Source organism: Aotus nancymaae, unplaced genomic scaffold (genome assembly GCF_030222135.1).
Source record: "Aotus nancymaae isolate 86718 unplaced genomic scaffold, 86718_ANA_hifiasm-v0.15.2.pri h1tg000059l, whole genome shotgun sequence".
Lineage (NCBI taxonomy): Eukaryota > Metazoa > Chordata > Mammalia > Primates > Aotidae > Aotus > Aotus nancymaae.
In genome coordinates, this window is record NW_026988473.1 from 1232311 (window position 1) to 1246885 (window position 14575).

At 53.6% G+C, this 14575-nt stretch overlaps 1 non-coding gene across 1 annotated transcript; it reads right to left on the reverse strand.

The window, feature by feature from the left end:
- Positions 1–13004: 13004 nt before the first annotated feature.
- On the reverse strand, positions 13005–13066 carry LOC135270290 (U7 small nuclear RNA). The gene has a single exon (XR_010338451.1). It is a non-coding gene; the product is annotated as a U7 small nuclear RNA (small nuclear RNA).
- Between the last annotated feature and the right edge of the window lie 1509 nt (positions 13067–14575).

Genomic DNA, 14575 nt, shown 5'->3' on the forward strand with positions numbered 1-14575 from the left:
TACTTTTTTCCCCTCTAGGGTTTTTAAAAAAAAAATTTTTTTTCAATAATGAAAACAGAAACAAACTAGGACATTTTCAGGCATAAATGGGTCAAATCTCTCTATTTTTTAAATTAAAAAACCCATCAAATAGACACAATAAAAAATGATAAAGGGAATATCACCACTAATCCCACAGAAATACAGACTACCATTAGAGAATCCTATAAACACCCCTACACAAATAAACTAGAAAATCTAGAAGAAATTGATAAATTCCTGGACACACACATCCTCCCAAGACTAAACCAGGAAGAAGTCAAATCCCTGAATAGACCAATAACAAGTTCTGAAATTGAGGCAGTAATCAATATCCTACAAAAACGCCTAGGACCAGACAGATTCACAGCTGAATTCTACCAGAGGTACAAAGAGGAGCTGGTACCATTCTTTTTGAAATTATTCCAAACAATAGAAAAAGAGGGACTCCTTTCTAACTCATTTTATGAGGCCAGCATCATCCTGATACCAAAACCTGGCAGAAACACAACAAAAAAAGAAAATTTCAGGCCAATATTCCTGATGAAGATCAATGCAAAAATCCTCAATAAAATATTGGCAAACGAAATTCAGCAGCACATCAAAAAGCTTCTCCACCACAATCAAGTCAGCTTCATCCCCGGGATGCAAGGCTGGTTCAACATATGCAAATCAATAAACATAATCGGTCACGTAAATAGAACCAATGACAAAAATCACATGATTATCTCAATAGATGCAGCACAGACCTTTGATAAAATTCAACACCCTTCATGCTAAAAGCACTCAATAAACTAGGTATTGAAGGAACATATCTCAAAATAATAAGAACTATTTATGACAAACCCAGAGTCAATATCATACTGAATGGGCAGAAGCTGGAAGCATTCCCCATTGTCTCAGCCCAAAATCTCCTTAAGCTGATAAGCAACTTCAGCAAAGTCTCAGGATACAAAATCAATGTGCAAAATCACAAGCATTCCTATACACCAATAACAGACAGAGAGCCAAATCCTGAGTGAAGTCCCATTCACAATTTCTACAAATAGAATAAAATACCTACAAATGCAACTTACAAGGGATGTGAAGGACCTCTTCAAGAAGAACTACAAACCACTGCTCAAGGAAATAAGAGAGGACACAAGCAGATGGAAAAATAGTCCATGCTCATGGATAGGAAGAATCAGTATCATGAAAATGGCCATACTGCCCACAGTAATTTATAGATTCAATGCTATTCCCATCAAGCTACCATTAACTTTCTTCACAGGATAGAAAAAACGAATTTAAATTTCATATGGAACCAAAAAAGAGCCCGTATAGCCAAGACAATCCTAAGCAAGAAGAACAAAGTGGGAGGCATCACACTACCTGACTTTAAACTATACTACAAGGCTACGGTAACCAAAACATCATGGTACTGGTACCAAAACAGAGATATAGACCAATGGAACAGAACAGAGGCCTCAGAAATAACGCCACACACCTACAACCATCTGATCTTTGACAAGCCTGACAAAAACAAGCAATGGGGAAAGGACTCCCTGTTTAATAAATGGTGTTGGGAAAACTGGCTAGCTATATACAGAAAACTGAAACTGGATCCCTTCCTTACACCTTATACAAAAAATAACTCAAAATGGATGAAAGACTTAAATGGATGAAAGACAAAATGGATGAAAGACTAAAACCATAAAAACCCTAGTAGAAAACCTAGGCAATACCATTCAGGACATAGGCATGGGCAAGGACTTCAGGACTAAAACACCAAAAGCAATGGCAACAAAAGCCAAAATTGACAAATGGGATCTAATTAAACTAAAGAGCTTCTGCACAGCAAAAGAAACTGTCATCAGGGTGAACAGGCAACCAACAGAATGGGAGAAAAATTTTGGATGAAGCTGGAAACCATCATTCTCAGCAAACTAACACAGGAACCAAAAAACCAAACACCGCATGTTCTGACTCATACGGGGTAGTTGAATAAGGAGAACACAGGGATACAGGGAGGGGAACATCACACAAGGGGGTCTGTTGGGGTTAGGGGGCAGGGGAGGGAGAGCATTAGGATAAATACCTAATGCATGAGGGGCTTAAAACCTAGCTGATGGGTTGATGGGTGCAGCAAACCACCACGGCACATGTTTACCTATGTAACAAAGCTGCACATTCTGCACATGTATCCCAGAGCTTAAAGCATACAAAAAAACAAAACAAAACAAAACACTGTTTTCAGTTTTTTTGAGACAGGGTCTTTCTCTGTCCCCCAGGCTGGAGCGCAGTGGCATAATCATGGCGCACTGCAGCCTCGACTTCCTGGGCTCAAGCCATCCTCCATCCTCAGCCTCCCCAGTAGCTGGGACCACAGGTGTGCACCACCATGCCTTGCAAAGGTTTTTTTTATTTTTAATAGAGACGAAGTCTCGCTATGTTGCCCAGCCTTGTCTCAAACTCCGAGGCTCAATTGATCCTCCCACCTTGGCCTCCCAAAGGGCTGGGATTACAGGTGAGAGCCCCCACCTGCCTGCCTGCCTACTTTTTCTTTTGTAATGTTTTTCTTTCTTCCCTCCCCACAACTCACCTAATTTTAAGGAATTTTTGGGTTTTTATTTTTATTTTTTTTGAGAGAGAGTCTTGCTCTGTTGCCCAATGATCATAACTCACTGTAACCTTGACCTCCTGGGCTCAAGCGATCCTTCTGCCTCAGCATCCCTGGTAGCTGGGACTACAGGTGCATGCCACCATGCTCAGCTAATTTTTTTCTTTCTTTTCTTTTTTTTTTTTTTTTCTGTAGAGATGGAGTCTCCCTATGTTGCCCAGGCTGGTTTTAAACTCCTGGCCTCAAGCAATCCTCCCACCCTGACCTCTCAGAGTGCTAGGCATGAGTCACCATGCCCAGCCTAGAATTGTTAATATATTAGGAAGATGTAAAGCTTTGCCTCTAACATGAGTTGCATACATGTGTCATTGACTTTGCTTATGCGATTTGCTTGTTTGTTTTGCTATGCAGAGATTTGTCTTTTTTTCAATGCCGTCGAATTTATCAATCTCTTATTTTATGGCTTCTGGATTTGGAATCTAAGCCCATCCCAGCAAGTGTCAGAGAGCAGCAGGGCCTCATGATGGGCTGGGATGACCAGGGAGGGGTGGAACCTGAGCCATTCCTTTCAAAAGAACAAGATTTGGGGAGAGGGTTGAATTAGGTTTCTCCCGGTTGTAACAAAACCTAACTCGAACCAGCCTGAGCAGCACTGGGAATATATTGACTCAGGTAATTTAGAGTCCAGGTGTAGTAGGAGCTCAGGTCAGGCTGGATCCAGGGGCTTAGACACCAGACTCAGACAACTGCCAACTCTGCTTCCTTCTACAAGAGCCTCATTAGCAGGTAGTATCGGCAGATGGAAGCAGTAGGGATGCCCTGAGCTCCAGGCTCAGCAAGGCCACCCAACACAGAACCGTTCTCAGGACTGACGTCATTATGTTGAATGAAGGCACATGTCCCTCTCTAAACCAGTCTCTGAGACCAAGAGAAAGGAAGCTGCTGATTGGTCAGGCCAGATCTGAGGGGCAGAGGGCAGGGCCAATCCTCACCCCACCACAGGAAGATGCTCTTTCTCCAACAAGGTGCAGAAATGCCAGACATCCCCTGGGAGGGGCTCCAGGTGATCACCGCAGCCTGAAGGCGGAGGGAGCAGAGCTGTGCAGAGAGGCTGGGCCCAGGGGACTGCAGAGCCCCCCACAGTGGCACCCGCTGGCCTCCCCTCCACCCATCCATGCCCCAAAGCAGTGCTGGAGGGGCCTGAGGAGGGTCTGCAGTTTCACAGGGCGCAGGTTCAAAACGGGTTCCCGGGGGCTGTGTCTCCCACGGCCCTCGAAGCAGGGTCTGACTCTTCCTCGAGGGCCACCGTGGCAACCCAGCCCCTGGAGTGACACAGGCACCGGATGCCCTGCCTGGCTCAGAGGCCTCAGGCTCAAAGACCGATCTCCTGTGGCCTGCCCAGCAAGAGGCAGGGCCGGGTGGTCAGCACGCCCAGGGCCCCTCGAGAGCTGGCTCTGCGGGAGGAAAGGACACAGGCTCGGGATCTGGAGGGAGCACAGCTGCAACGTCCCACCGAGCTGGGAAGCGCCAGCACCCCCGAGAAAGGCCTCCCGCCACCCGCCTCTTCTCCAGCTGGGGTGGAGAGTCTGTGGCCTGGCCTCGGTCCCCAGAGACTGGGGAGGGTCTGGCTATGCTGTCTCCTGCTGAACCCCTTCCCGGGAGCAGCCTCAGGGGTTCTGGCTCACTCCCAGGGCCCGTTCCAACGTCTCCACAATTTGGTCCCCCTCGTGCCTGAAAACCTTCCAGGAAGACACTCGCCCTCCACTGCCCGCAGCCCCCAGCTGGGAAGGCCCTTTGGGGGCAGCCAGGCCACCCTCTAGGCCTGAGCATCCCCTGCTTCCACCTGCAGGAAGAGAGCTTGAACCTCGTTCTGGAAGCCTCCCAGTCAGCCTCTCTCCTCACCCTGGTTTCGGAGGGAGAAACTGAAACCCAGGTTGGCGATCACCTTCCTGAGGACACAAGGCTGGGTGGGGCTGGGGCTCGGCCCTTCTGGGGAAAAGGGAGTCAGGGTGGGATCTGGGGGGCAGGAAGCTGTCCACTGTTGGAAGAGGGGAGGGGAGGACCCAGAGAAAGCCCCACCCGCTGGCCGCTACCCGCCCAGCCCAGCATCTGCCCCAGGTGGGTCCAAGTAAGTCAAGGAAGTAAGCTTCCAGTGGGAAGGGGTGAGGGCCAAGGGCTGCCTTCACAGCTGGAGGGGTATTTTCAGTAGAGACAGGGTTTCACCATGTTGGCCATGCTGGTCTTGAACTCCTATCCCAGGCCAGGTAACGAACTCTGGGCCAGGTGACCCTGGTAGGTGTATAGCAGGCCCCGCAGACACTACCAGCAACCCCCCTGACCCCCGGGCAGCTGGGAATGTTCCAGGGTGGCATCCAAGGGCTGTGATGCTCCCCAGTTCACCCACTGCCCTCCGTATGGGAGCGCACTGGGGTGGGAGTGCCCAGCACTAGCAGGACGCCCACTGTCCGGCAGGGAGGCACTCCCCTCTCTGCTGCAGAAGTGTGTGATGTCACGCGAGCCTCAGGGGAGGGCACCGGAAACCTTGCCCAGGCCACCAGCAGCAGTGGAACGTGGCTCTCGACCCAGAAGTCAGCCTGCAAAGCCAGCCCTACCCCACTGTGATCTGCGGTCCCCTCCGTGGTTGCGGGAAGAATGATCTCTTGCATCTTTTGGCGTATGATCATCCAGCTGGGGCGAGACACACGTAACTTGCGATACATTTGCTCATTTTGCTATTTCAGTTTTGAAATAACACAATTCATTTTTATTGCTAAGACAGTCACAGGTAACCTCCAGACAATTTAGTCTCAAAACTCTGACAAGGGAGAAAAGAATACAGCATTCATTTTCTCCTTTTGAAAATAGTTCTGCTGCCGGACGTGGTAGCTCATGCCTGTAATCCCAGCACTTTGGGATGCCAACGCAGGTGGATCATGTGAGGTCAGGAGTTCGAAACCAGCCTGGTCAACATGGTGAAATCCCATCTCTACTAAAAACACAGAAATTGCCTGGGCATAGTTGCGGACACCTGTAATCCCAACTGCTCGGGAGGCTGAGGCAGGAGAATTGCTTGAACCTGGGAGGCGAAGGTTGCAGTGAGCCGAGATCATGCCATTGCACTCCAGCCTGGCAACAGAGCGACACTCTGTCTTAAAAAAAAAAAAAAAAAATAGTTCCACTGTTAAAAGGACTGTTTGCATTATAGTGTGTTAAACAAGAAGAGATTTCAAAGTTATCTTGAAATATTCCTGTTCCCAAGAAGCAGATACAGTAATAAAGACGTATTTTCCCCAAGAATAACATGTCCAGAAAGAAAAGTTCTTAAAAACAGAATGAGTAACAGTGGGCACACCGTGAGACTTGGTCACCTCGAGGGAGGACATGGGTGGGAAAGGAGGGGCCGGGGGGAAACAGCACCCCCTCATTCCCACCCACGCCTGCAATTCCAGGCACAGTTGAGCTCTGAGACAGATGAAAGCCATTCAGCTCTCAGCTGTCCAAAGGGCTGACCCACTTTGCCGGTTCGCGTGATTCACTTGGAGTTGCATTAAGGCTGACTTCTTTGCGATGTGTCTGAAATATAATCGCTTGTCTCCTTTGGTCGCTTCTGTACTCACCATGGGGCACGGTGGGATCCATTACAGGACTTTCATCTGTCATTTTCTTTCTGAATCCAAGTCTTCAGTGGCCCAGAGGCCTTGAGGGCACAGCTGGGGGTGGGGGCTGCAGGGTGGGGAACGGGGGTACCAGGTGGTGAAGTTCAGCGTGAGGCCCCGGCGCCAGTGGCACTGGTGAGGTAGTTTGGGGATCATGCTGAGGGGTCTTGCATGGGGAGGGGCGGCTTTCCCAGTCTCAGAGGACTTAATATGTGTGTTGGTTCAGACTCCAGATGTGGGAAATCTTTTGGCCCACTGCAAACGATATTGCCAGTGTGCAGTTTTTTCAGAGAAACTTTTCAGTTGACGAAGGGGGCCCAAGTGGGGAGGGCGCGGCAGGGCCTCTGATCTCCCCCAGCTCCCAGAGTGAATTGCAGGTAACCTTGGGGCTGAGGGCAGGTGGAGAGCTACAGCCAACACACCTCCGGCTGTGGGGCTCTGGGTGGTAGTGGGGTGCTAGAGAGAGTGGAGCCTCCTGCAGCCTGATGTGGAAAGTCCAGCCCAGGTGGCTGAGCTGTGGCCCCAGATGCGGGTGGACTCCGGGGTGGGTGGACAGAGGAGCATGAATGCAGGAGAAGACAAGTCAGCTCAGGCCCAGGGCACACTCATCTCCCCTCCACCCCTCATCTCCCCTCCACCCCTCATCTCCCTCCACCCCTCATCTCCCCTCCACCCCTCATCTCCCTCCACCCCTCATCTCCCTCCACCCCTCATCTCCCCTCCACCCCTCATCTCCCCTCCACCCCTCATCTCCCTCCACCCCTCATCTCCCTCCACCCCTCATCTCCCCTCCACCCCTCATCTCCCTCCACCCCTCATCTCCCTACACCCCTCATCTCCCCTCCACCCCTCATCTCCCTCCACCCCTCATCTCCCCTCCACCCCTCATCTCCCCTCCACCCCTCATCTCCCTCCACCCCTCATCTCCCTCCACCCCTCATCTCCCTCCACCCCTCATCTCCCTACACCCCTCATCTCCCCTCCACCCCTCATCTCCCTCCACCCCTCATCTCCCCTCCACCCCTCATCTCCCCTCCACGCCTCATCTCCCTCCACCCCTCATCTCCCCTCCACCCCTCATCTCCCTACACCCCTCATCTCCCTACACCCTTCATCTCCCCTACACCCCTCATCTCCCTACACCCCTCATCTCCCCTCCACCCCTCATCTCCCTACACCCTTCATCTCCCCTACACCCCTCATCTCCCTACACCCCTCATCTCCCCTAAACCCTTGATCTCCCTACACCCCTCATCTCTCCTCCACCCTTCATCTCCCTCCACCCCTCATCTCCCCTCCACCCCTCATCTCCCTACACCCCTCATCTCCCTACACCCTTCATCTCCCCTACACCCCTCATCTCCCTACACCCCTCATCTCCCCTACACCCCTCATCTCCCCTAAACCCTTGATCTCCCTACACCCCTCATCTCTCCTCCACCCTTCATCTCCCTCCACCCCTCATCTCCCCTCCACCCCTCATCTCCCTACACCCTTCATCTCCCCTACACCCCTCATCTCCCTACACCCCTCATCTCCCCTACACCCCTCATCTCCCCTAAACCCTTGATCTCCCTACACCCCTCATCTCTCCTCCACCCCTCATCTCCCTACACCCCTCATCTCCCCTACACCCCTCATCTCCCCTCCACCCCTCATCTCCCTACACCCCTCATCTCCCTACACCCTTCATCTCCCCTACACCCCTCATCTCCCTACACCCCTCATCTCCCCTACACCCCTCATCTCCCCTAAACCCTTGATCTCCCTACACCCCTCATCTCTCCTCCACCCCTCATCTCCCTACACTCCTCATCTCCCCTACACACCTCATCTCCCCTAAACCCTTGATCTCCCTACACCCCTCATCTCTCCTCCACCCTTCATCTCCCTCCACCCCTCATCTCCCCTCCACCCTTCATCTCCCTCCACCCCTCATCTCCCCTCCACCCCTCATCTCCCTACACCCCTCATCTCCCCTCCACCCCTCATCTCCCTACACCCTTCATCTCCCCTACACCCCTCATCTCCCTACACCCCTCATCTCCCCTAAACCCTTGATCTCCCTACACCCCTCATCTCTCCTCCACCCTTCATCTCCCTCCACCCCTCATCTCCCCTCCACCCCTCATCTCCCTACACCCCTCATCTCCCTACACCCTTCATCTCCCCTACACCCCTCATCTCCCTACACCCCTCATCTCCCCTACACCCCTCATCTCCCCTAAACCCTTGATCTCCCTACACCCCTCATCTCTCCTCCACCCTTCATCTCCCTCCACCCCTCATCTCCCCTCCACCCCTCATCTCCCTACACCCTTCATCTCCCCTACACCCCTCATCTCCCTACACCCCTCATCTCCCCTACACCCCTCATCTCCCCTAAACCCTTGATCTCCCTACACCCCTCATCTCTCCTCCACCCCTCATCTCCCTACACCCCTCATCTCCCCTACACCCCTCATCTCCCCTCCACCCCTCATCTCCCCTCCACGCCTCATCTCCCTCCACCCCTTATCTCCCCTCCACCCCTCATCTACCTACACCCCTCATCTCTCCTCCACCCCTCATCTCTCCTCCACCCTTCATCTCCCTACACCCCTCATCTCCCCTACACCCCTCATCTCCCCTAAACCCTTGATCTCCCTACACCCCTCATCTCTCCTCCACCCTTCATCTCCCTCCACCCCTCATCTCCCCTCCACCCCTCATCTCCCTCCACCCCTCATCTCCCCTCCACCCCTCATCTCCCTCCACCCCTCATCTCCCCCCACCCCTCATCTCCCCTACACCCCTCATCTCCCTACACCCCTCATCTCTCCTCCACCCCTCATCTCCCTACACCCCTCATCTCGCCTCCACCCCTCATCTCCCCTGCACCCCTCATCTCCCTCCACACCTCATCTCCCTCCACCCCTCATCTCCCTACACCCCTCATCTCCCTCCACCCCTCATCTCCCTCCACCCCTCCTCTCCCTCCACCCCTCATCTCTCTACACCCCTCATCTCCCCTCCACCCCTCATCTCCCTCCACCCCTCATCTCCCTCCACCCCTCATCTCCCCTCCACCCCTCATCTCCCTCCACCCCTCATCTCCCCTCCACCACTCATCTCCCTCCACCCCTCATCTCCCTCCACCCCTCATCTCCCCTACACCCCTCATCTCCCTACACCCCTCATCTCCCTACACCCCTCATCTCCCTCCACCCCTCATCTCCCTCCACCCCTCATCTCTCTACACCCCTCATCTCCCCTACACCCCTCATCTCCCTACACCCCTCATCTCCCTACACCCCTCATCTCTCCTCCACCCTTCATCTCCCTCCACCCCTCATCTCCCCTCCACCCCTCATCTCCCTACACCCCTCATCTCCCTACACCCTTCATCTCCCCTACACCCCTCATCTCCCTACACCCCTCATCTCCCCTACACCCCTCATCTCCCCTAAACCCTTGATCTCCCTACACCCCTCATCTCTCCTCCACCCTTCATCTCCCTCCACCCCTCATCTCCCCTCCACCCCTCATCTCCCTACACCCTTCATCTCCCCTACACCCCTCATCTCCCTACACCCCTCATCTCCCCTACACCCCTCATCTCCCCTAAACCCTTGATCTCCCTACACCCCTCATCTCTCCTCCACCCCTCATCTCCCTACACCCCTCATCTCCCCTACACCCCTCATCTCCCCTCCACCCCTCATCTACCTACACCCCTCATCTCTCCTCCACCCCTCATCTCCCTACACCCCTCATCTCCCTCCACCCCTCATCTCCCTCTACCCCTCATCTCCCCTCCACCCCTCATCTCCCTCCACCCCTCATCTCCCCTCCACCCCTCATCTCCCCTAAACCCTTGATCTCCCTACACCCCTCATCTCCCCTACACCCCTCATCTCTCTACACCCCTCATCTCCCTCCACCCCTCCTCTCCCTCCACCCCTCATCTCTCTACACCCCTCATCTCCCCTACACCCCTCATCTCCCCTCCACCCCTCATCTCCCTCCACCCCTCATCTCCCTACACCCCTCATCTCCCCTCCACTCCTCATCTCCCTCCACCCCTCATCTCCCTCCACCCCTCATCTCCCCTCCACCCCTCATCTCCCTCCACCCCTCATCTCCCCTCCACCACTCATCTCCCTCCACCCCTCATCTCCCTCCACCCCTCATCTCCCCTACACCCCTCATCTCCCTACACCCCTCATCTCCCTACACCCCTCATCTCCCTCCACCCCTCATCTCCCTCCACCCCTCATCTCCCTACACCCCTCATCTCCCTACACCCCTCATCTCCCTCCACCCCTCATCTCCCTCCACCCCTCATCTCCCCGGCACCCCTCATCTCCCCGGCACCCCTCATCTCCCCGGCACCCCTCATCTCCCCGGCATCCCTCATCTCCCCGGCACCCCTCATCTCCCCGGCACCCCTCATCTCCCCGGCACCCTCGTCTCCCCGGCACCCTCATCTCTAACTCCTGTCGGATCACGAGGTCAGGCGATCGAGGCCATCCTGGCCAACACGGAGAAACCCTGTCTCTACTAAAAATACAAAAATTAGCCGGGCATGGTGGCACGGGACTATAATCCCAGCTACTCAGGAGTCTGAGGCAGGAGAATCGCTTGACCCCGGATGGCGGAGGCTGCAGTGAACCAAGATTGTGCCACTGCACTACAGCCTAGGTGAAAAAGCGAGGCTCAGTCTAAAAAAAATGTCAGATCTTCCATGATTCTACTGACATGAGGTATCCAGGACAGGCACTCACAGGACAGAACGTAGACTCGGCGTTGCCAGGGCTCGGGTCGGAGGAGTGGGGAGTTCATGTTTAAAAGGCACAGAGCTTCTGTTGCGGAAAATAAGGACGTTTTGGAAATGGATACATTGTGAATGTGTCTAACACCAATGAGCAAACTACATGCTTAGAAATGTATAAAACGGGAAATATTCTATTTTCTATGTTTTACCACTTTTTTTATCAAGTGAAAAAAACAACTGGAAGGAATCATTATCCTTGAAACCTTGTGGTTCTTAGCAAATTCCCCCCAGAAAGAAATTGGAAAAATGTTTTTATGCATTTTGAAACCTAGCTTCTTAATTCTGCGTGTTCCCAGCAGAACGCGGTGGCGACGTGCGTGAGTAATGCCACCGTCAGCCACGGCGGCCCTGGCAGGCTGCTGGGCCGCTTAATGGTGAAAATGCTTTTTGATTATTATATCAATTCCTGCCTGTCAAGAGAATCACGAGGGCGTCGTGACCCTTTTGATGGCATTATCTCAACTTCTTCATAGCTCATTTCTGGGTCATTGTGATTGAAAGATTCATAAGTGAGAATTATCGCTTGGAGTTGAAAATCGCAGCCGACACTTCCTGAACTTTGCTTCATGTTCATAGCTGATCTGAATATGGAATTGTCCTGGGCACAGGCGAATCCACAGCACGGTGCTTGGGTCTTTATTTTCTTGGGGTGGTTAGATGGTGATTCCCCCAAGGGTCCCTCTGTGGGGGGACTGTGTGGAGTTGAGGGGGACACAGGCAGACATCAACAGAGGAGGGAGTGCTCCCCAAACTCATGCCAAGCCCAGGACCCCTTTTCCCTGATCTCCTCCCACTTTGTGGTTGGGGGCTGCCTCATCTGCGTTGCCAGCCTATGTTGCTGACCAGCGCCTGACCACTTGTCCATCACCCATCCGTTAGCTGATCTGCAACCCCCAGGATTCCCGTGGATGTCCATGCACCCTGCCAGGGTCCCCTTGATGGCTCCATGCACCCAGTCCACAGCCACTTCTGGTGCTCACGGCTCACTGCAGCACCCTTTCTGCAGAACTGCCCTCAGTCAATGGGAGCTGCCTGGCTCAGTGAGGCCTGAAGGTGACACTTCCCTCCGTGCAGCCCCTAATAAATGGCTGGTGGAAGAGCTCAGCTTCCTTCACTTCTGTGCAGGGTTCTCCCTAGCAGGCACCCTCGAGACCCACTTATGCAAAAGCCCCTGTCCAAGGTGCTACTGAAGGGAACCCAACCTAGGGCAGGCATTCAAAAGACCTGAGCTCCATTCCTGACTTGCATCAGTTATGGGAACCATCTGTGAGCTCACAGTGACTCCCATAACCACTTCTCCTCACCTGCACTGGCCAGTGCCTGGCAGCCTTTCTGTGCCATGAGGTCCCCCATCCGCAACACAACCCGCCATCGTAGGAGTGACCAGACTGGGCCTCTGTCTCCAACAAGGTCAGTCAAGAACTCTCCCTTCAGAATTTGGGACTGAGACTAAGAAAGAGTTCTCTTTCAGGAGCCCAGTCTGAAGAATGGAAGCCTACTGCCAGATGTCACTTCCTGCCTCCAGGTGGCTAGGAGGAGAGAGAGGAAATACAGCCACAGGGCAGCAAGTAGAGCCCGGGGACTGAGCAGGTGCAGGCATTCCTCCATCCCGAGTATCGGGGCCCCGAGGCCTGGCTGCCCTTCTGTCCCTGAGGTCCCAGAGCTGCACCTGGGAGAAGTCTTCCTTTTCTGCTTGTTACTGCAAGTCGATTTCTTTTTTTTTCTTTTTCTTTTCTTGTTTTTTTTTTTTTTTTTGAGATGGAGTCTTGCTCTGTTGCCCAGGCTGGAGTGCAGTGGTGTGATCTAAGCCCAGTGCAACTTCCACCCTCCTGGGTTCAAGTGACTCTCCTGCTTCAGCACCCAGAGTAGCCGGGACTACGGGCACCTGCCACCACAGCCGGCTAATTTTTTTTTAAGGGGCTTTCTGGCAAAAACCGAAAATCTTGCTAGACAAATTCTAAAAGAGCTGTAACACTAATTTTTTCAAAAAAAGACTTTAGTAGAGTATTTTTAGTAGAGATGAGGTTTCACCATGTTGGCCAGGCCGGTCTTGAACTCCTGAGCTCCATGGTCTGCCCACCTCAGCCTCCCAAAGTGCCGGGGTTACAGGCGTGGGCCACTGCACTAAGCACCTCAAGTCATTTTTGTTTATATCAGCCACAAATTCCTGAGTAACTCAGAGCTGAAATCATTAACTTCCTTCAATGATGAAGAAACAGAGGCTCAGAGAAGTTAAGTAACTGACTCAAGTTAACCCAGGCAGAAAGAGGCAGGACCAGGATTTGAACCCAGGTCAGTGGAGCTCTGGAGACACAGCCTCAAGCGTGGTATCCCTGGGCTGCAGTGAACACCCCTGGGCCACCCCGTCCCTCTCCCCACCGCTGCCTTCCGTCCTCAGCCTCTGGGTTCCGACTCGCACAGGACCAGGGTTCCTGCAAACCCTGTGCCCAGGTGGACCCAGGCTCCTCACCCATCCGCTGTGAGTCATTGCTGTAACTCCCAGCAGCCTGGGCTGCCAAGGAAAGTGGTGTCTCCGGAGACATCAGCTCCATCTGGAAACAGCTCTGCTCATTCGGATAAGACATTCCCAGAACCCATGGCAGACGTTTCACAGACGTGAGTGCTGCAGCTCCCCGGTGGGGGTCACATCTGCTCCAACTTCTAGCCTGGCCCGGGCTGAAGAGGCTCTGCCTGCACCCTGCACTACAAGTGGGGAAAGTGAGGCTCCAGTGGCCAGCCTGGGCCAGAGTTCAAATCAGGTCCTGGATGGGGGCGTGGGACTCTGGGCCCAGCTCCTTCTCTCCCAGATCAGCCCCTCCCCTGCTCTTCATGAGGGCCCAGGATGGATCCTTCCACAACCCAAGTTCCTGTATCCAGAACCATCTGGGTGGACAATGAGAGGAACAGTTTCTGTGGTTCTGAGTGGATGTGAGGTGTCTGGAATCTCAATAGCATCACCACACAATTGAAAAACGAGGCAGGCGCAATACATTTGCTCAGACCACAAGTCATTTTAGACTGGGACAAGCATTGTGAGGCTGGGGTTGGGGAGCACTCCCTCCCAGGGATAACCCCCGACTCCCTCCAAGGGGTAACTCCCAACTTCCGATCCAGGCATAATCCCCAGCCTCCCCCTCCCAGGGATAACCCCCAACCTTCCCCCACAGGGATAACCCCCAGCCTCCCCCCACAGGGCTAACCCCCAGCCTTCCCCCACCAGGGATAACCCCCAGCCTCCCCCACAAGGATAACCCCCAGCCTCCCCCACAGGGTTAACCACAAGCCTCCCCCACAGGGCTAACCCCCAGCCTCCCCCACAGGGATAACCCCCAGCCTCCCCCACAGGGATAACCACAAGCCTCCCCCACAGGGATAACCCCTAGCCTCCCCCACAGGGATAACCCCCAGCCTCCCCCACAGGGATAACCCCCAGCTTCCCCCACAGGGATAACCACAAGCCTCCCCCCACAGGGATAACCCCCAGCC